Below are 22,448 nucleotides of genomic sequence, written 5' to 3' on the forward strand. Positions count from 1 at the left end.
GTGCATTTTTTTTCTTATAAAACTCATTACTTTTTCTTCTGTTTTGTTGTTTGTCATATGATTTCACAGCCTGCTAATACCAGCAAAGTTGGCTGTTACATGTCAAATCACACCAGCATTTGCAGTCATCTCGCATGGTGTAATCCCAATAGTGTATTTCATCTTTATTTATTTTAAATACTGCAGGCAGATGAATATTATATTTTATTCTCAGCTCAGAAAAACTGTTATGCATTACCAAGAAATATTTTTATTCTGTGATGAGATGCTGTGATCAGGAAGTAATACTGTTACTGGTGTGTCATACAGTCAGGTCAAATAAAAAGCATAAACAAGTAAGTAAAAACTGTGCTTCAAGTTACCTCTTCCCCTTAATCTGGAGAATTTATTACCATTTTTATTTCAATGTCATCTCCTTCACAGGGAATTTGGAAAATGAACTGGTTTTTAATTCCAACTTGCAAAGCACATTTTGGACTGAAATCGAGTCTGGGAATAGTGATGCATGAGGAGAGGCTGAAACCTTGCACTCTGAGTGCAACTTTCTGCTACAGCTTCTAAGCAGGTGAGAAATCCAAGTAAAATTGATAGGAACCCTGCCTGTGAGGTTTTGGCCTTGAGGAGTGAGCTGTGAACAAAAAAACCTAATCAGGGAATCAATGCCAGAAAAAAACATGCTATTGCAAAAAAACTCTGTTTCTAAAGAAAAAGCTGGAGTGAAATTCTTAATGATGGAGTGCAGCCCATGCCTCAGAAGAGGTACTATAATGTAGAATAAAAGAAAAACTTAGTATAATTTTACAGAAGTAGGTGAAATAAGAGAATGTGAGGTTGAAATTCTGGTAAGATTAAGGGCATTAAGGAATAGTAACACAATAAAGAATCCAACCTGCAAGGACAAGTCTTGTTCAAAGTTAAGTTGCTGAGTTTTGAGGGAAGCAGAGGTCATGTTCCACCCCACTGGGGACCCTGGTTTGAACAAGGTTCATTACCAGATAAAGCTGCTCTGGGCTGACCCTTTTTGTTATCATGCAGTCCATGCATTACTGAAAATGTGGTGAAGGCTCTTAACTGGGCAGTGTCCTTCTAGAAAGACAAGATGCTGGTTGCATAGTCAGTGGTTGCCTAAATCCCAGTGGTGGTGTTCTGCAGTCTGTGCAGCTGTGCAAGAGGAAAGTTTGTGCTTCCTCCTCTCTCCTCATTTGTTTTGGGTCCTCCTCCCCACCACCTGGCCAGGCTTGTAAGCCTATAGAGCAATCTATACCAGGTTATATACAGGTCTGTTGGCATTAGGACATGCCCCTCTGTATCAGGATTCTGTTCTACTCAGGTTACACAGTCCCAGTCTGGTAGTTTGTAGCTCCAAACCTGTGCTCCACTAAGTCTGCAGATTATCTTTTGTCTCTTTTGAATCTTCTAAAGAAAGTTTTAAGTCTCTGGAATGTTTTGAAATGTAACCATCATACAGAGATGAGCTGCATGGCCAGCAACTTGCTTTCAACTACAGCTAAGAGAAGAGGGTTAAAACCCCTTCCTTGCTCTGGGACTGAAATGCCCTTCTAGAGTAGTTAATTCAACCAATTGTCAGCAGACAAATGACCTCATAAATAAAGGGAACCTATGGAGAGATCGGAGTGGAAATTCCAAGAAGATAATCAGGGATAAAAGTTTTCTTACTGTGAGACAGTGTTCCCTCTGGCTGTCTGGGAGGAGTTAATGATTTGTGGGGTTAAACCCTCTGCTCTTTGCCCCCACCATGACTTGCAACAAGACCCAGATTTCTCTCAAATGTAGGACTGACCCAAAACTCCTGCACCACGAGGTGAGTTGGGATAAAAGGAGTCCATGAACTCCATAACTTTCAAAACAACTGAGGTAACTGGTCAGGGTAGTCTGTGTGCTAAGTGATTGTGTAATTCAAGTCCAAGTTAAGACAATAATAAGTAAAGGTAAATTATTAAAACACATGGAGGATAAAATAAGAAGCAAAGTATGCATCCAGAAAAGCCATTCCACTTGAGTGTGTAAATCAGGAGGCTGTGTGCTCAAGTAGAGAATTAGGCCAAGTTGCCTGCTGTTATGCATTTAAATTAAGCAGCAGCTTAATGGCTTTTTAAAAACCTGGCCCAGAATGTTTTGGTTTGGGTTTTTTTTCTCTCAGGGAAGAGACCATCTAAACAAAACAGTGCTTTAGAAGAAATTACCCGTTAATACCGGACATGAGCAAGGAGCTGTGGCTACTGAGGAAAACTCCGGGTAAAGTTTGTAACTGCTGGTAACAGGCTAGAGTGGCTCTTTGCAACTAACTTGCTGGTGGAGATGTGAGTGGGGAGAAATGATGCCATAATATTAAGAGAATGAATGGGGTTTCTGTCCCTGGGGCTGGTACTGGTGGAAGGGCTGTTTTAAGTTGAGTCGCTTTCCTTCCCTTCCACTCTGCTGCTGCAGAGCTGTGCTGAGGTTTTTAAAAAGGTAAACCCCTGGATGTCAGCTCAGCAGTATTCAGTCACAAGATTTCTCCCTGTTAATGTTTCATTTCCACGTTAGATTGCAGATGGGTTTCTATAGAATTTCTCTCCTTTGATCTTTTGAACTGTGTTCTAGAATAGGCGGCAGAAATTTCCTAGAAAGTTTTGACCTAATTTCTTGTCAGTATGAAAAGATTCAGTGGTGTTCAAATCAGCTGCTTCGAGGTGGTGCAAGGAAAGCAACCTCTTCCCTGATCCTCTTAGCAAAGAGGTCATGCTTCCAGCACAGCACTGCAGCTCAGGAGTCTCAGCTCTATCATCTCCCTGGGGTCTCAGCAGTTTGTTTCTCTTCCTGCAGCAGACCATTTTTCCTCTTTGTCAAAGCATCTTTATCTGAACATGGAATTTCTGTGGGAGCTGAGCACAATACACACGTGAAAACTATTTTTGGTAGAAAGCACGTGTGTGTTTCACCTCCTTTCATACTCTACAGATACCAAAAATTAGAGTGAAATACAAATACTTTTCCTGCAGAGAGCAGCTGCTAGCAGAGACTTTGAAAGTGAGTTCAGTCTAATTGCTGCGTTTTGAAGCTTCACAGAGCAGCGAATTTCAATTGACCATCAGGAGTTTTTTAGGTCTGCAATTAGATGATGACCTGAAGGTGCCTGTAATGTCTCCGGGAAGGACATGGCTAAAAAGCCAACCTTAAATTCAAACTGCATTTGCTTTGCCTGCCCCTTCTTTGGCCTAGAATTTATTGTTCCTGTCTGCTGCAGCAGGAGATCCCCTGACAAATGGAGAGGCAAAGGATAAAGGGGAAGCAGAGGTGCTGTGCCCCACTGCCTGCACATTTCTGTGTGCACATAGGAGAGAAGCAGGAAGCTCAAAGGGGCAGCTGTCCTTAGCCCCTTCTGATACTGCCTGGGAGTGCTGGGCCATGCAGGGAAGGAGCTGGTTGGAGCAGCCAGTAGATGGGAGGCAGTCGTGGGAGTCAGGACATGTTCAAGAGGAAGGACTGAGCCTTTCAGCTGGCAGAGTTGCATCCAAACCCAGCAGGAGGGTACCAAATTTGTTCTTGTAGCACATTGGATATATTTTAATTGTTGTTTATTTACTGTTTGGCTCGTTTGGTTAAAATGCACCAACTAAAGTTAATATTTTCTATGTGAATGTCTGTATCTTCTCCAGGGTAGATGGGAATTCTGCTGTGCTGCATGCGTTGTGCAGTCTGGGAGCTCACTGGGAGTAGGAGAGATTGAATCTGTTTGAGTTATTTCCAGGCTAGTCTGAACTTCCCAACTCCCCAAGATGCCACTGGTATTCTAAAAATGGGTGCCATGTGTCCAGATGTTCCTGGCTTCTTGATGGATACTTGAAACCAATCAGCCTCTGAACAATCTTCTGTGGTTTCCATTGCATTTTATGTCTTAAATCTACAGCACAATTGTATTGTGTACAGCACAGAACACCACCTGAAATGTCAAACCAGTTTTAAATTTCCTTTTATTCTTTTTCCTCTTCTTTTTCCTGCTGTCTTTTTCCCCCTCTGTATGTTTATGTATATTTCTTCTGTGTTAAGGAGCTATGTAACACTCATAGCAACAGCTTTGTCACTGCTCTCTGCTCATCTTTACCTGAGCCTACAAGATGGGACAGAGAGATGGCTGTTTGGGATGGATCATGGTAAAGCAGAGTAAGAACTCAAAGGTCTTTTGTAGCAGTTTAGCTTTTAATGAGGAATTTATTGAATTGGCAAAGCCTTGCTCTCTGGGATAATGATTACTAACAGATTTTATTTTTTTTTCTAAAGCAGGAGGAGGAATATTTGGGTTTTACTCTTAAGACTGCATCAGTTTCTGATCATTTTAGTTTGCAACATCTACTCCAGTTTCTTGCCATAGGAACTGCTGGAAGGTCAGCAGAGTGCTGGAGTGGGGGAGTGGTGAGTCCTCAGACAGGGAGGTGTCTACATTTGCATTGTCCATTTGCAATAAGAGGACACTTCCCTGACACTGCTAATTCCTGAGCATCTTTCAGGGTGTTCAGTTTGTGAACTGTGCTGCTTTTTAATTAGCAAGACAGGCTTAAGTCTCTAAAGAGTGAAGATGTCTGGGCTGGGCTCTGTGAGCTGTGCCCCTGCAGCTCTGCACTGGCAGAGGCAGCACCACCATGAGCCCCAGTCCCTGCTGCTGCCTTGGCCTCACCACCTGCCATGAGGAACAGATTTATTCCACCCCCTGGCCTGGTGCTGGCCCAGTGTGGGGCTGGGACCCTCTGGCCAGGTAAGAGGAGCCCTCTGTACCTGGCTGCTATGGCACAGTGATTTCTGGAGCCTGGGTGGTGCTGCTCCCTGCTCAGTATTTCAGGCTTTCTTAGACTCCTGTGTTGCTACCCAATTTACACTGTGTTAACAGCTTATCCTTTACAGGATGCTTGTCTTGCATTGTTTGTAGTGCTGTCTGAATTCTGATCTTTGCAACCATTGCTTTAGAAATTAAAGGGCTAATCGAATACCAGAAGATTACTAGAGCTTCAAACTGGTCAAAATCTGACTGGGAAAATGTGTTAATCACTTCTCACTTAACTGCACTGAACTGCACTCAGTATTTCTCCTCCTGCTCTCCTCCTGTCACCAGTGTCTTGTGTAATGTGGAGCTCTGGTTTTGACAGATGCAGAAGAAATTATAGCTCTTTTGTCTTCTTTTTCAACAGATGTGTCTGTCTTACAGTTATAGATACTATTTTAGACACCCTGAGCAAGCTTATGTACAGAAGTGGCAGGGTCTGAACACTAACATTTGTATATAGAAGGATGATTGCAGAGTTACAGAATTATTTGTAAGATTTACAAAGTACTGCAGAAAAGTAGTAAAGTCAAAGCAGAAGGAGTGAGTAGAGTGACTCCATTTCCCAGTGCAATTCTTGATGTGTTTTGGAAAGAGAGACATTCCCCTCACTCAGCTGACAGTCTTAAGTAACTTTCACAGGCTTTATTTACTTCTTAAATTTTGGAGTGTTTTTTATAGTGGGAAATATTCTCTATTGTAGTCCTCTGAAATGGTTAATACTAAACTTCTGGGCACCAAAGGAGAGTTTATGAGCATCTGCCTACAGCTCCTGTGTATTGGTTTATACTGAATGGTGACTGGATCTTGAAAAATCTTCCTTTTGTGATGGAATCATGTCTAAAAACCTCTAGTCCTGGGCCAGGACTCATCCTAGATACCATGGTACTGCCAAAAGCTCTCAAAAATACTTTGAATGATCATTATTACAAATTCTGTAATAGGGATTTCTATGTTTATGTTATATAAATTACTTCAAGGAGAGGTGCTGGTGGGTAAAAGACAGAAAAGTGGCAAGCAAAAAAACCATTTAATGAATACATTTTCTCATGCTGCTTCTGTCTGCTGCAAGAACATGGTTGTACATGTTTAAATCACAGCCTCATAAGTATAAAGGAAGAATATGAAGAAAGCCTAAGCTCATCCAGACTTTATCCACGTGGAAAAGTGTCTCTAGCATGGGGAAAATGTCAGTTGACTTACAGGAAACAATAAAATATCCTGGAGAAAATATAGGAGCCAACTGATTTAATGTATCACCATTTGCAATCTATAAATATCCCTGTGGCAAACTCAAGAGGTCTCAGTTTATTTGTGACTAGGAAATGGAGACCAGAAGCAGCCTCATATATAAATACACAGAATTCATAGCCTCCTGATTTATTGTCTCTCCTTCAGCAACGTGGGTTATACCACTGAAACAATACTGCAGCCATAATAGGAAAACTGTCCTACTGGAGATTTATGAATTTAGAAAGGATATAGTCAGTTTTGTTCTCTGATGCAACACTAAATCACCACTTCCAGATGCCAGAGCATGCAGCAGGTGGGAAGGTGCTCAGGGAAGGACGCGACGTGGTTTCCAATGCAGCCACCAGGCACTGAGTGGTAATCAAGGAGACACAGCCCAGCCCAGACAGAGTCCTTACTGAAGCACACTGGTAGCCAGCCCTAGGAAGATAAACCTTCAGAACAAATACTGGAGGATTTTATTTTTTTTAAATCGGGAAATATATTCTGGAAGGCTTGGATTTAACTTTCTGATTGCTTCACCCTTTCCTCACCTCTTGGCTTACTTTCTGCAGATTAGGGCAGGTCACAGCTATATGCACATCATGGCTTTTATTTTCCTGCAAATTTATATTTCTGGGTTTTGCAATCTCTGCATTATGTAGGATACAGTGTTTGGTAATGTGCTGCAGCATCTATAAAAGGGGGTTTCCTCTTTCATAACTGGAACTGGTGTATTTGATTTTATAAAGCAAGGAGAGGAGGGGTAGGGTAGAGTTTTCTGTCCCTAGTCTGATTGTCACAGGGAGGGTTCCTCTTTCACCCAGGCAGAGGATGTGCATGTTGTGAGATGTGTTTTCTGAACAGCTGGCACATTGCTGTGTATCAAGGCTCAGACTTCAAATGGGGCATAATCAGGCATTTCAGCCCCCTACTTATGCTGCTGAAGAGTTGGCCTGATTTTCAAAAGTACTGAGCAATCGACATTGATTTCACTGGGAACTGGTCAGCCCTCAACACATCAGAAAAATCAGGCTGGTTACTTAGAAACCTGCATATGGTTTTCAAATCTCCACTCTAGGGCTGATTTTTACATTGCTGGAACCAGCCTCTGTTTTCCTTTGCTGTGTGTTCTTCATATGCTAATGGGTGCTTTTGCTTACTCTGCAAGCAGTGGCTGTTCTGGTGCATTTGGCCCTCAAGAGCCTGCAGATTAATACATTTTGTGTTCTCTAGATCTGCCTTGGGGAAGAGGAGTTGAGGAGTTTGGTTTCAGTAATCAAACAGCCATTCACCATCTCCTGCATTTCTCAGAACTTCTCCAATTACTTTTGCTGAGCTGGAAGTAATTTCTGTAATACCAACTGATACAACTCTGCCACTGACATGATTTGTAAGTACTAATGCTACAGGTGACAATGCCCCTTCCCATTTGGGTACAGTAGGTCCTCTGCTTGTTTTCTGTCATCCAACAGACAGCCCAATGTCTGCTCTCCCTTCCCATCCTGGGCTAAATAATGTGTGTGCATATGTGTAGCCAAAGCACCCACTGTGGAAAGGAGCATGTGGGGCACTGCTCTGATGCTGTGTGGATGCTGATGGGAGGTGAATGAGGCACAGGAACCTTCAGCTGGGCAGTGTCTTGGGGCCTGGCCTCCCCAGTGGCATCCCTTTTCTTAAGGTGGAGTGCTCCTGTGCTGCCCAGGGCTTGCTGAGGTTGGCTGTCTGCAAATAGGATGTATCAGCCCTCAAGCACAAAATGGAAAAATGCTGCTAGGCATAAAAGTGGCAGAAGGCCTGTAGCTCAAGTTGACAAACTTAAAGTATGGATGAAAAAAGTGTTGTGTGTGGCTTGTGTCATCCTAGGATGTGCTGTTGGATGTGTCCTATCTGTGTCATTAAAAGTTATTATTTTATGTTGTTAAAGTTAAAACTGGTAAGGTCTATGTCTGATGTTGCCTGCAGTCCTGATGAGTGTGTGATGAGACAGATAAGTCTGAGGTACTCTGGAGGACAGCACTAGCAGAGAGAAGAGGTCAGAAAAAAAATATCTGTTAGCAAAAGCAGAGTTTCAGCACAGCAAAAAAAAAATCTCAGCTGTGACATAACACGCCATAGGTGATAGGTGTCCCCTATCTCTCTCTCCATAAAAGCAAGACAAAAGGATGTAAGTGTTGCAGCAAAGGAACCGCAAGGTGGATACCAGGAAGTGTTTCTTGGCAGCTGGAGTTAGAGAGAGTGGGATGTGCTGCAGGTTGTGAAGATTTTGGAGAACCAATTAAACAAAGATGTTGGGGACTGTGGGTTATGGAGTCCTTACAGACCAAGGGATGTGGCTGTCTCCACCCAGGGAACTGCAGACACTGGGGATCTCCTGCAGCTCCACTGGGAGGTCCTGAGCAGAAAACAACCTGAGGAGTGCAGCTCTGGAAGGTCTCTAGAGGAAGAAGGACAGCAGGGGATGACTCTACACTTACTGGTGTGACTGGAGTTGTTGATGGCTGTTAGATCTGGGTGCTGGTTTCCTGCTATCTGATGCTGGGAATGTTCTGCTCTTTTAACTTGCGTGTGTAAAATAATTCACAGGCTGGAAGAAAGAGGGAGTATCAGGGGATGTTTGTCTTGCCTCTGCACTGAGGGGCTTCTCAGTCAATCTCACATTTTGGTTTACTCAGCATAAGAGCCCTGTCCATCAAGGCCGTGAGTGCCATGGAAACAACTTGGAAAAGACAGGCAGCACCCCATGGCAAGCTCTGCAGGTGTTCTTTAGAACCAGAGAGCAACAGAGCCTTTATCCCCACATTAACTTGGTACATGTTTTTATAAGAATAAGAGTGGAACAAGCTCACAAGCAGCTTTATTAAGGGCAGGGGGGAGGTGGGGGTGTGTTAGAGGTCCTGTCCCTCTGGCTTCAGTCTTACAGCTTCCCACACCTTTCATCAGAGACTTGGGGGAAGGAGTGTCTTTTTGGATAAAGCTCTCCATTTCCTTAGCAGCTTCCTATGCTGCCAGGCAGCAGCATGGGGCATGCCCAGGAGCAGAGCAGGAAAGGAAGCATTACCAGATCCTGATTTCTCCAGGGCACCTCGGCTGCTTCCTCTATGTGAAGCACTAAGCAAAGGTTTTGTGTGGCCATCATGAGGCTAACTTGATGAAAGATGCTATTGATATTGTTCTAAGACAGGAAGCTTGTAAAGAATTAGAAACAGAGTCCCCTGAAAGAAGCAAGACAATGGGATATGTTACAGTATCAAACCCTGCTTGCCAGGTGAAATGTATGTATCACATACTGGAAAAAACTCTTTGGTGAGTGTTACATTTCATATTGAAAAATATAAATCATCAATTTGAGGAAGAATTTGACTACCTGGGCAAGTACCTTGCTACTAGATCTGACATGCTACCTGTTAAAACAGATATATTAATTTCTTAATTTGATAATCATTATCAGTATTTGATAATATTTTTTTATTTGTTCCAGACTAAAAATCAGATTTTTTCATTCACAGGAGAAGACAACACTCTGTGTCTATTACTGGATTGATTGTGTTATTCCAGTGTTGCAGTGTAGTGAATAGTCCCTAGCTAACCATTGTATCTATTGACTAACATATATTCTCATCACAGTAAATATATATCATAATAAATTAGATAACGCAACCATAATAAACCTGCTATATCCAGTATATATCACACTAGATTAAAATTAGCAATTACTAATTGAAATTATATCCCCCAGTACAGCATTATATAAATCAAAGGCTCCCAAGCCCACTGGTGCTTTTTTCATCCTTTCTTCCCACTTTAAATTTGGAAGACCTGACAAACAATGTTTTGTTTTCACTCTGCAGAATTCCAGAGCACAGATGGGAACACCAACAGAAACTGCTTCCATGAGAGAGCAGGGCAACAACTGAACACCAGTGCATTGACCCAACAACCCTGCATGGATGACACCAGGCTGAGGGGATCCTGCCAGGGGGACCTATGGAGTGTATCTTGAGAGAAAAACCTTTTATGAATGATTTTAGACTCTTTCTGTAGGGGTCATCACTGGCCCATCAACAAGGGAGGAGCTCCACTTTGCAGATCCTGCAGTCTGGAGGAAAACTGATAGCTCTGATGTGAGGAAAGGATGAGAAGAAGCAGGTGAGAGAGCCTGCCCTGGCAGCAGCTTCACAAAATGCCTCAGCCATGCACAGAAAACCAATCAGAGGTTATATAAACCTTTTGTGCTTACTTTGCATTTTCAAAGTGGAAGGCTGGGCATCAGTCCAAACCCATAATCTGCACAAGGGCATGTCACAACAAGTAGGAAAGGAATAATTAGAATTTTATGAAGAGCAGGTCTCTATAATGCTACCTACAGTTTGCTTACCAACAATTTTAAATTTAGCAACTGATGCGTTTTTAGTAATACAAATTAAAAGAAAAATTTCTAAGAAGCCAATTTGTGCTCTTAGCAATGTGGAGCTTTTTTAAGGAACCCCATTTCCCCAGTGGGACCAATGTGTGTGCACGTGTGTGTCTGCTCATAAAACAGGACTGAAATGTATGACACATAGGAATGTATTTTAGCAGATAATAACTCTTGATTTCATTGTTTCAAGTGTGGGTTTTTTCTAAAAGTCAAGAAAAGTCCAGTTCACTCAAGACAACAGCAGCCTGAGAAGCACTCCTGTGCTTTCCAGCAGTGTGAGAAGACACGTGTAAGAGGTAAGACTGCAGGCAACATTTGCTTCATTGCCTTACACTGCAGTTCTGTTAGGCTGCTGGAGTGGCTGTTGGCTCCAGACAGGACTCTGTTTCAGTTGTATCAAACACCTCTACATTGTGTCCTTGGTAATTTGACATACCTTTTATTTAAAAGAAAAACAAATAGTGCTTTAGCAAGATACCACATTTTATGTTATTGATTTGTTGTAACTAATATAGCTTCATAGATATTCTCGCCCATGGGCAAATGGGAGTGTATTAATCTACCCACAGCCAAAATTACAGCCACACAAAGATTTATTTGAGAGCAGAATGTAGCTCAGCATTAAGTATTTTTATTATCTTAATACACCCTCAGAATGTGGCAACAGAAAATCAACAGTCATCTGTTAATTTTTCTCCATAAAATCAGAAATGCAAGAATTTTCATATTCTTTATTGTTTAGTTACTTGTAACCCAATTCACAAAATTCAGACATCTACTTTTCTGAGTAAGTGGTCAAAAGCAACCCTAGGGCTAATTGCTTTCCCAGGCTGTGGTGTTGTTTGAGCAGCTGTATCACTGGCTGTGTCTGCATCAGGGAGTGCTGTGTTGCCATGGATGTGGAGGTAGGACCACAGGTGCTGAGCACCCAGACCCATACCGTGCATGTTCCTATGGGGCAGCTCCCCACAAGCTCTGATAAGGTCCCAAGGGACATCATATGAAGTGCACAGGAGGGGTGCAGCTGTCATGCTCCAGCCCTGCTCTGCAGGGAGAACTGGAGCACAGTAAGTGGAGGGTGATAGGGAGGTTTGTTCCCTCCTGATAACCACCAAGGGGCTGGCATAGATGCACCCCCTGCATATCAACTGCTTACTGGCCTGCCCATTCACAGCTTGAAAGGATATCCAAAAAATGTCACTTTTCATAATTTTTGCTAGATTTCTGCTGTCTGATGACCATTGAAGATATGAGTGCATAAACAGAGAACAACAAGGCTGGGACAGGCCAGGCAGTGCTGGGTCCTGCCAGGAAGTCACCCCCTTCTTCCTGCCTTAACACAGCTGGACCTGGGCACTGCTCTCCCCTTCCTACAACTTGGCAGGGCCATGGTTTTAAGGAGTAAGGCAGAAAAATCCTGTATCACAGCTTAAAGGATTGTTGCTCTTGGGGAAAACTGTCCCTGATGCAACCTGACAGGTATATGAGAGGAATCAAACTCCCTCCCTGCCTAATTATGCAGGTAATTTAAATCCAGGTCTCCCACCTCTGAGGACTGAGGACACTGCTTTGAAAAATGTTTGCCCTGCTCTTAGAAAGACTTTCTCTGTGCTTTCTCTGTGCTTCTCTTTTCTCCCAGCTTCTCAGAGCTGCTGTCCAGCTCTGCATCACCTGTGTGTGTGTGCATCTCCTGGCTACCTTGTGGTGCCAGTGTTAAGGCTGGGTGGCTTAAGGAGCTGACATGCCCATAATGCTAATTCTGTGAGACGTCAGCAGGGTACAGGTCTGTGCATGTTAAAAAACACAGAGGGAAATGCTGAGCTACAAGATGCTGCAAAATCTGAAAGTTACTGCTTTGCAGTTCTAATGATTGATAGTAATATGTGTAGTAGTATTTTTGTGATGTGCACAGGGTAAGTGGGGAAATGGATTCAGGTCTTTTTATTTTCTTTTCAGCTTCTTATATTATCTAGAGGAAAACACTAATTACTAGAAGCTAATAGCTAACGTATTACTTACCCTCTTAATTAGTACCCTAATTATTAAGTGCAGTGATAACCACTGGTTAGAACATATTTGCTTTTTAAGACTTTGTTTATCTGTCTTCCCACTCCCTCTTTTTAATGACACTGACACCAGCAGAGTTGCTGGAGAGAGAATACAAATAATTTCCTTTTGGGAAATGACTCATTTTGAGCCTCCTGAACACTGTTATGATTTTCATTCTGTTGTAGAATGCTTTTCACCTTTGAACTGTTGGCTTGTCTTAGGTTCTGACATTAAAGTGCTAACACTTGAAATTGGGAGGGTGAACTCAGGGAAGCAGAAAAGGTCACCTCGGGGGCAGAAGATCTTGGTCAGTGTCTGCCATCTGGGAGGCAGGAAGGCATCTGAACAACATCTCTTCAGCTGCTCATCTCTTAAATCCTGAAGCATTCAGTGAAATATTCCTCATCATGTCTACCCAAAGTCATGATGCCATTTTTGGGGATCTACTTAATGTAGCCCCACTGAGAATCTGCTCTGCATCCTCTGGAGTGGGAGGCTCTGATACCTCCTGGGTGCTGGGTGCTGCCATCCCATGTCTGCAGAGTCAGCACCCACTGCAAGAGGAGGAGTTCATCATCCATGCTGAAGTGAAATGTCAAGCAGCTACTTGTGGATTCTTAATAAAATCACCATTTAAACAGAAAGTTGAGCATAAATGCCTGCCAAAAATCCTGTATTGAGGTGATTGGTGTATGTGCCAGAAGTTGTAATAATACAGCCTTCTTCTGGAGTCTGATTAACCCTTTCCAGGGAGCAGCACATTGTGACCGGAGCAAATGATTTAAGATGTGTAACAGGAAGAAAGATCTCTTGATTACAGAGCATAATGTACAGCCATGCTTGAGTTGGACCTGCTGTAGTACACCAGAAAAAGTAGTTTGTTAGCTGTAAAATCTAATGTAAGGAGCAAGACATGACTGCTCTTTCTGCCCTTGATTCTTGGCAACAAGGCTTACAAAATACTTAAAGGATGTGGATTAGAAAAGATGTGTTAACTAAATGTACAGTTATGCTTTCTATAGCCTCATTTGTATGCATTATGCTTCACACCAATCTGACATTGTCTCTGCCCTGAGCAGCTTGGAATCCAAAGGCAGAACTCTGTGACCATCTGAAATCTGAACATTTCAAGGAAAGGCTCTGAAAAAAGGATTCATGAGACTGTGAGCAAATATGTTTTAGCTGACATGTAAAAATGAGGGAGCAGACAGGGAGAAAGAAGTAAGCAGCTGGAGCAGAGGACAGAACTAGCAGATGAGTCCTAATTGTTGTCAGCTTAATTCCAGCCCGGTTCTCCTGGACAGACTTTGCTGCCTCTGTCAGTGGAGGTATTTCAGGTTTATTTACATGCATAGGATGGAGTTGCAAAACAGTTTTGCAAGCCAAGATGCTCACCAGTCTCAGGGGATGGGCATGCAGGAAGAAGCAGTGTTCTTGCACTGCTGCTTGGAGCCTTCTGGCCCTGGCTGTGTGCAGACCCTAAGCCCAGTGAATTGAGTCAGGGTGGGAAGCAAAGGAAGAGTTTTTGGTCTGTGACCTGGTGGTCTGGAAAACAAAGAAACCCCCCTCCTAGTTTGTTAATTAGGCAGAAAATTCTCCGAGGCAGAGAATAAAGGCCCAGGCTGGGATGGGAGCACCCCACAGAGCCAGCACACGTTCCTCCAGCTCTGAGCACAGCACTTGGTGCCAGGCTGAGCAGCAGCCCTGGCCCCCCCTGCCCACCCCTGCCCGTGGCTGCTGCAGGTGCTCGGGGTGTTCCTGAGCCATGAAGAACACTCAGGTTGGGCTGTGACAGGAGTGCAGGCAATCCAGCACATGATTGAAATGTCTTTTCTGTTGTTGCCCTCTAATCAGGCATAAGCTTCATTACTGGCAGTAGCAAATGTGTGGTTTCCTTGAAAGTCACTCGGCCCAGAGCAGGGGTGTGTGCTTTTCTTTGTGGAAGACCAAATATGATCAAGTCTTTTCTGGTTCCTCCCTCTTGGCAGTCCTGCAAGAGACAACAGGCTTCAAAAGAAGCTTCTCTTTTTGTGCTGGGGTTATAAATGCCTCTATAGCTACACTACTAGCATAGCTTTTTCTTGTTTGTTTTTGTTTTTTTCCCAGGTCTGTTCTGTCAAAGAGGTGTTGAAGCAAGAGATGGAGAGAAAGGAAAGCTGCTTGTTCAGGCTGTGGCACCTGCTGTGGGGGCCCCATCCATTAGATGGGACCAGCTCCCATCACAAGGACTCATCAGAGTGTTGGAAGGTCACTCAGTGTCCCACTGCCAGGTAAATGCCCAGGGTCTGTCTTGCCTGGGGGGCTGGGGTGTGCTGGTGTCTCCCAGATCATTTTGATCACATCTCTTTATTGTGTAGTCTTACAGGGTTTTTCAGTCCTGCCTATAGCAGTCAAGCTTTGTCTTCCAAGTCTCTGTTTTTGTATCCATGCAAGTGTTTCCCTGCAGTGATCAGAGGAGCTTTCAGCACAGTTTATTTGTTATCATGCTCTAATACAAGGCTCTTAAAACTTTATGTTCATTCATATGAAAATCTGTGATCACTTAAAATTGAAAAATGCCTGTTGGTGTTAGCCCATTTTAAAGAAGGTAATGATTACTGGCATGGCAGCTCATAGCACAGTACTTTCTAGTTTTGTGTTAATGTTTTTTTGTTATGTTTTCTAGCACAAAAAAATTGTATGCAGTTATAAGTTGTTTTCAGACACAGAAGTCCATGACCTGAAACTGCCACTGTGCTTTTCCTTGGACCCTCTGTGTGGCATCTGTGTCTGCAAACATTTCAGTCACTGTACTGCTCAGTGTCCATGAACACTGGGGACAGAGACTTCTTCCAGGCCTCATCTGCTCTACGTAGTCTGAAAGTTCATAATTATTCACAGTAACAGCCCATGGACAGGAGATACTTTCTCTCCAGGGAGTGCCAAGAATCTCATTTTTTAAAGTTGCACTGCTCTGTGCACTCAGTGCACTCCTCCCTGGAGAGGAGCCTGTACTGCTGTGGTTTCCATGCACAGGTCTCTTGTCCTTACTGGCAGGGTTCAGAGATGTTCCAAATGTTGCACTGAGTTTCTTCCCCTCCAAGTCTTAGAAGTGCAAGGAAATAAAATACCAGAATTGTTACAGCAGCGGGAGTCCAGTTGGATGGGTAATTGTCATACACTGTAATGCTATTTGAAAAGGTGGAGGGAAAAATAATCTGAATGCCCTCCTTTTACTGGGAAAATGTATGGTTATTTATGAATAATTTTTGTTGTTCAAGGCAAGTATAAGATACAGTCAGAAAGACTATAAAAACCAAAATGTACAAAGTTGGTATTTTACATTGTATTTGAGAAGAGGGAATCACTGACAGGGAGGCTGCTAGGTTTTTTACATGCAAAATCAACTTATTCAGGATTGCATACTTAGACTGACTTCAGTACAAAAATTAATTGATAGTTCTTCCCACAACAGAACTGTGAATTCTGGTGAGTGCTGCTGCTGGCTCAGTTCTGTTGGTATTCCCAGACCATGCAGGAGCTGGGTTGGGGCAATATTCTGCTGCAGCAGGAGCTGAGCAAACCTAGAGCTGAATGAAAGGCAGCTTTTTAAAAGGTTTCCTCTCTCTGTAAGGAATGAGAGAAACTATGAGACAATCCTGCCCAGTGTTGGATACTGGTGTTACTGGTGTGGGAGCATTAACAGACTGGCAGTGATGCCTTAACTAAAGCACCAACATGTGTGCTTGGGATGTGAAGCTGAAAGCATTGGGTTTAAGAGGTGTGTGTATATGTGTTCATATAAATACATACTGCTAATAAGTGGTGAATAATTTTTACTACCTCTTGCCACTAAAGACTGTGAATTCTAATTAGTGAATGTGTTTATCCTCTGAAAGCCCCTGGCTCCTGCAGGCTGCCAGCCTCACACAGTGCTGTTCTGTTGGAACAACCCTCCCCTTCCTTTCTCCCAGCCCTTTGCAGAGCCCTGCAGTTTCGAGTCACCAGCTTTGTAGTCAAGGACTGCTTCATCAAAACAGAAATATGCTCCCACTGAACAAACAAAACACTCTGAGTGCTATAGATACTGCTATAGTGGAGCCATGTGCCTGCTTCCTGCACCCATCCCCACAGCTGAATGAAACTGCTTGTGGTCACACTGGCAGAGGAAGGATTTCCAGAGCCCCACAGTTAGTGGGTTGCTGTATGTCTTGGGATGGTCCAGAGGCAGAAGCTGTTGCTGTCCTGCTTTCTGATCATAAAGAATGACCAATTTTTAATTAGATTTTTTAGTTGTTGTCAAAATCCAAAGCCTAATCACTGGATCAAGAGAGTAAACTATTCTGTCATTCCTCTTTGGACTCTCTTGCCTATGTAACTGGGGGTACATTTGGGATGCTTTCTGCTCTGTATCCATTGCTCTTGCTACAGTGCTCAGAGCAAGACCTGGAAAATTCTTTTGCATATTTCCAGAAGACAAAATAAGCACAAGAAGGAGAAAAATGCAATGTCTAGTTAGTTCTTCAGATGCATTTTGAGTCAGGTGCTGCTGCACTTGTGTAGGTAGATGTGTTACATCTGATTTGTAAGACTGGTGATCAGCAAAAAAAATTTCTTGCTTTTACTGTTTCAGTCTTCCAGTAACGAAGCATGAACAGGCATGAAATGTCACAATATCAGATTTTTACACTCCTCTGTCTTACCATAAAATTGCTTGCTTTCTCCAATTTGAGGAATTTGACTAAGCTGAACAGATTAGGATCTGTTAGCACTGGACAGCCCTGAACATCCTGCAAACAGGTAAGGACTCAAAGATTGGGTTGTACTATTGGAAAAATTCTAACCAGAAAGGGTGACTGTGTCCATGAAGGACATTTTTTCATTTCTTCCTGTTGACAGAAAAAGCAGCCTGAGTGATGTGAGTTTATAGCTTATCAGATCTCTGCCAAGGGAAGAGCACTGCTTAAATTCAGCTTGGACTTGCTCCTTCCACTGGGAAAGGGAGTTATGAAATGCCAACTTTTGTGGGTGCTTTCTGCTTTCCATGAGAAATGCTGGTTCCTGAGAAAAGGAAAAAGCTTTTGACTTGGGGGGTTGTGTTTTAATGAAGACCCAAATGTTTTGGTGAGAGCTGCAGGAAACTTCATGTTCTTACCCAGCAGGGCAGAAGTGCAAGGAGTAAAGGAGGATACCTCATGCAGCACTGCTTTAGAAACTTTGGAAAGATTTGTTTCCCCTGACAATCTGTTCCGTTTGCAGTCATGATTAGCGACTTCCTCAATCACCGCTTTTAGGCATTCAAAGGGAAATTCCAACTGCTGCTCTTGGTTACCTGCAGCCCTGTGTGTGTGTGTGTGTGTGTGACCCTGCTTGGGAAAGGACAACAAAGGAAAAAGCCTTTTTACACGTTCCATTTTAAGCAGAGTTCCTCCAGTAAAGCTTATCATAACATACAGATGAAAGACTATTCCATGTCACAACCCTCCTGAGCTTTATGGCTGCCACTTCTTGATGCCCAGCTTCCCTGCCTGCCCCATTGCTGGACTCATACCCAGGGCTGCATCGTGTGCTCCAAATGCCACAGTCTATGCCCAGCTTAAAGGAAGGTCTGGAAGGATGAATAATTGCTCCAAATATCCTGCAGGAAGCTCCGGTGTTTCGCTTGGATTGATGGAAACTATTTGGAAGATGTTTGCTACACAAAGATGCAGCTGGACTGACAGCAGAGTCGGGGCTTGGGGACAAACTGCAAATGTCTGACCTGGTGGAGCAGGATGGGGCTGAGGCAGCTCAGCCCTGGGAAAGAAGGAGCCCAAACCAGACTGAACTTAGAGCAGGACAGTGAGTGTTGCTGCACAGCTCCCTGCTGCAGAAAGCCTGTATTTTATTCACATGAGAAACCAGACTCTACATGGCCTGTGTATAAGGCTGTGTATGGATCAGATGTCTGCAGGAGGCAAATACAGGAGTTCAGGGTGCTCCTTGTTGCTGTCCCACAGCCCTGTGCACAGTGCAGAGCTCAGGAATAATTTTTGCCACAATCCATTCCCAAACTTAGGATATCACACAAATCTTTTCACTCTGAAAGTAAACCAAGGTGAAGTGTTATCCATCAGGAATAAGAGGGGCCAGGCAAGCCCAGCAGCTGCTGGCAGCCATGGGGGAACTGAGAAGTCCCTCGAGGAAGATTCCCTCACGAGCACATGAGCAACGTCTGCTGCTGCTCCGCTGGCAATCCAGGAGGAAAATGAAAGTCTGCCAAATGTTTAAAAATCACTCATTTTCTTACAGCCTTACTCCCTGCCTGTAACATGGTGAAATATTGTTTGGAAAGCTTATTGTGTTAAGTGGGTGTGGATATAAAATCAAAGAAAACACTGCCCTTGGAGGCAAGGCCATGGTCCTTAATTTCCATCAGAAGAGAATAAATAGTAAGCATTATTCTTCAGCCTTCTGAGTGCTTTTTGTGCTCTTAAATCTGTGAATGCTTGCATAGGGGAAGAAGCAAGGAAAAAGAAATACTCAAGATAAAATAAATTCTATGCCTTTTCTCTGTTAATTTTGGCTCAAGACTCCTCCTGAGCCTGGGGTAGGCACTGTGTGATACTGCAAGAAGCTTAATAGTTTCTTTTATACTCATTATTTTTATTTTCCTTTTGGCTCTTTTGGGTTTTCCTCCTGGTCCCTGCCTACATGACCTGTCAGAAAGGAGATTTCTAGCTAGCTCATTCTTTGCAGGTTTAAAAGATTCTGCTTACTTCAGAGACATAAGTCAGACTCTGCCATGTGTTGTTCCCAGAATGCACCCACAGCTCATTAGTCACACAAGTTTTACAAGTCTAAAATTAATAAAATTCTTTGGGTGACCCGAAAAAAAAAAATAGGAGGTGGAGGTCTCAGTAGCTGTGGGGTTTCACCTGGGGGTTGGATGCACTGTGCTGGTGCAGAAGCAGCAGAATTTCAGAAGGAACAAAAGGTTTGTTAGCCAAAGCCAGTAAATTCCAAGCAAGCCAGCTGCATCAAATGTGTTGAAAGAAGAAAACTCCCTGTTTTTTCTATTTTTAAGTATCATTTAATTTCCATCATCTCATTTTCAGTAGTCATCTGCCCTCTTTCAAGGTTCAGCTTTTGCAGAGGTGTAACTGCCATCTACTGACTGCAGCACTGATGGTCTCATCAGCTCCCTCAGATATCGTTGCTTCCCTGGCTCCTAAAGGCAGCAGCAGCCATATGGGAACACCTGTGTGCACTCTGCCTCCAGGGAGAGGCCGAGGTCACCCAGCAGATTGTGCCTGTGATTTACATGGATTTAACTCATCAAATCTGCAACTGTGTAAAACAAGCCCGAATGCCTAATGTGGTTTCCCAGCCTTTTGTCTTTTTTCAGAATACTGATTCTTATGACTTGACTTCCCAGCAATATTGGAAAAAAAGGAGAGCTCAGTGCTGCTTTATAAGTTACTGCTCAGCCTTCTGAATAGCTGTGAAGAGCAGAGGATTTGAGTTGATATGGGGACTAGATGGTCTTTTTTTAGAAGCTACCCCATGGAGAAGACTTGCTCATAAGGTGCTCACGTTTCAGCCAGTGCAAGAAGCACTACTGCCCTCTAACAGGCATAATGACCCTTACCAGCATCACCCGAGGTCTTCCCTGAGTGACTCTGTAGGACTGCTGGTGCCAGAGCCCCTCAGCCGTGCCCCTGCCCAGCCATTGAGCCCTGCAGATCCAGACCCTGACTGGTGACCTGGCTCCACCTCAAACCTGCCTCATCCCCAGGGCTCACTGGGCTGGGTCCAGCTCTGGTCACCGTAACTGGACCTGACCCCATGCTGCAGTTTGACTTCTCAGCTTCATTTTGGACCTTTCTTTATCACTATCAGTTTTCCTGATGGTTTGGAGCCTTGGTTGGACCTGGCTGCCAGCCCCGAGCCTCACCCAGGTATTCTGAGCCACCCTGCCCCTAGGGACTGGAAATAATCAGGTGTGTTGGATGGTTTGGTGACCCTACACAAGGTGCTTGCCTCTGCCCCAGCATTACAGTTTAACTGAGCAAACACTGCTTGCACCACTCCTCCCTTGAGAGAGGACAACCCACACAAACTCACATAAAAATACACAAATTAATTCAAATTATTTTGATGCAGGCTTCCATATGGAACTTTCACAGTTCGTATTAACTGTCCTACTTCAATTAAGCCTATTTGCTTCAATGCCACTGTTTTAATGTTTGCTGTAACTTAACAGTTACAAACTTCTGTGGAGGAGGTCACTGTGATGTTAGGATGCACAAGGATTATGGGAGAAAAGATCTGACTGATTTGTATGGTTAAAAAAAGATTTTCGTTTGCAGCCATTAGACTTATTCCTGGGGAAAAAAATCCTTTGAACATCAAACCAGAACTTTGGGATTTCAATTTAAATCAACCTGAGAAATCATGAATTCAGTCATCAATACTGAAAGGTGACTTGCTTGTTTGCCAAAGCAAAATGTCTTTTCTGGGTGAAACCATAAATTAACCAATGTTAGCTTTGAAAAACTGCCAGGTCTCAACAAGCCAGATAGCAGATAGCACAAGTGGAGATTCATACTCATAATGAAACCTGAGGGGAGCAAGCTGAAGCTGCTCTCCACTTTTCCCAGCAGACCATTCCTTTGCTCTCAGGTATAATACTTTTCAGCATAATCAAACTCTTTCAAGTTTTCCTTTTTAACATTCAATCCACTTTGAAGTTTTTCAAGGTGTGTTCCAAATTAAATTAATTTTTGGTGTTCTGAGCACAGCATGAAGAGAGTTTGTATAATAATAGTTTTTAATACAATTGCCAACTTTTTTACTTTGGAGGCTTTTACAAAAATTCAAAATCACTCCATAAAGTACAAGTGGATGGGTGTGAACATATAGTTGAGAAAATGACTTCTGTCTGTCTTCCATTTTATAAAATTTCCATCCATCTGGATGTTTTTATCTTGAAGAAAATGGGAATAAATATAAAATTTCCCACTGAGTTTTAAAGACTGCCTGTGAAATAAACAGGCTGGCTCACCAGAAAGTTAGCTAAAGTGAACTGGCACATTCAAAAGGTTATGAACTTAAGAAAAAGTTTTTTTCAAAGTCCTAAATTGGATTCCTGGCAGCAGCTCCTCATGTTTCACTTCAGCCAGTTTAGTTAAAATGATTTTCCTTTTTGTTTGCCAAGAAAAATGAGATGCTTTGTTTAAGTTCATTCATTACCTCCATTATTTTGTAAGTAGGTGGGTACTAAGCTATGCTCTGTTTTCTGTGTACTGAACTCTGAGAGGAAAGTGGCTTTGTCTTGAGAAGCTGCTGGTTTGCTCCTGTCTGGATGCAGAGCATCCACCATTGTGCACGAGCACTCGTGGAGATTTCATTTGTACCCTCTCCTTAAGCTCTGTGCTTGGGTTTGCAGCCTCAGCAGCTCTGCTGCTTGAATATGGGAGAAATGCTTTTTTTCTCCTGTTTGTTTTTATTCTTTGCTTCTTAACATCAGGCACAGCTGAGCTGTTTCTCTCTTAGGTCAAGAATAAAGACAGACCTAAAGCACAAACATCTCTGTGCTTACCAGCCCAGATTCCCTAATGCCCATCAGGATGCTGGAGGTGGTGTTGGGTCTGAGCCACCTTTCCTGTTGGCTACAATGGACAAAATGCCCAGTGCTGTCCACTTGCATGGACTGATATGTTCAGACATCTGTCCACTACACACACATCTTCTGGAGCAGGTTCTGCCCTGTTTGTCATCTGCCTGAAGCTGGCTGGCTGGCTGCTTGGTGCCACAGTGGGCAACGTGCACTTTGGGATACTTTTTCATAATCTGATTTCACACAAGAACAAGGTGCAGCTTGATCTCAATGTTACTAAAGATTTGTAACTTGTCCTAAGTCATCACTAAATCAATGGCTCTTCTAGGGAGTAAAAGCATTTTTTACTCTGC

The 22,448-nt window shown here is 43.2% G+C and overlaps 1 long non-coding RNA gene across 1 annotated transcript; it reads left to right on the forward strand.

The window, feature by feature from the left end:
• Positions 1-429: 429 nt before the first annotated feature.
• Positions 430-14,733, forward strand: LOC139801694 (uncharacterized). The gene is made up of 3 exons (XR_011728277.1): positions 430-565; positions 2,162-2,256; positions 14,622-14,733. It is a non-coding gene; the product is annotated as an uncharacterized lncRNA (long non-coding RNA).
• The last annotated feature ends 7,715 nt before the right edge of the window (positions 14,734-22,448 follow it).

The sequence above is a fragment of the Heliangelus exortis genome, chromosome 12 (genome assembly GCF_036169615.1).
Source record: "Heliangelus exortis chromosome 12, bHelExo1.hap1, whole genome shotgun sequence".
Taxonomy (NCBI): Eukaryota; Metazoa; Chordata; class Aves; order Apodiformes; family Trochilidae; genus Heliangelus; species Heliangelus exortis.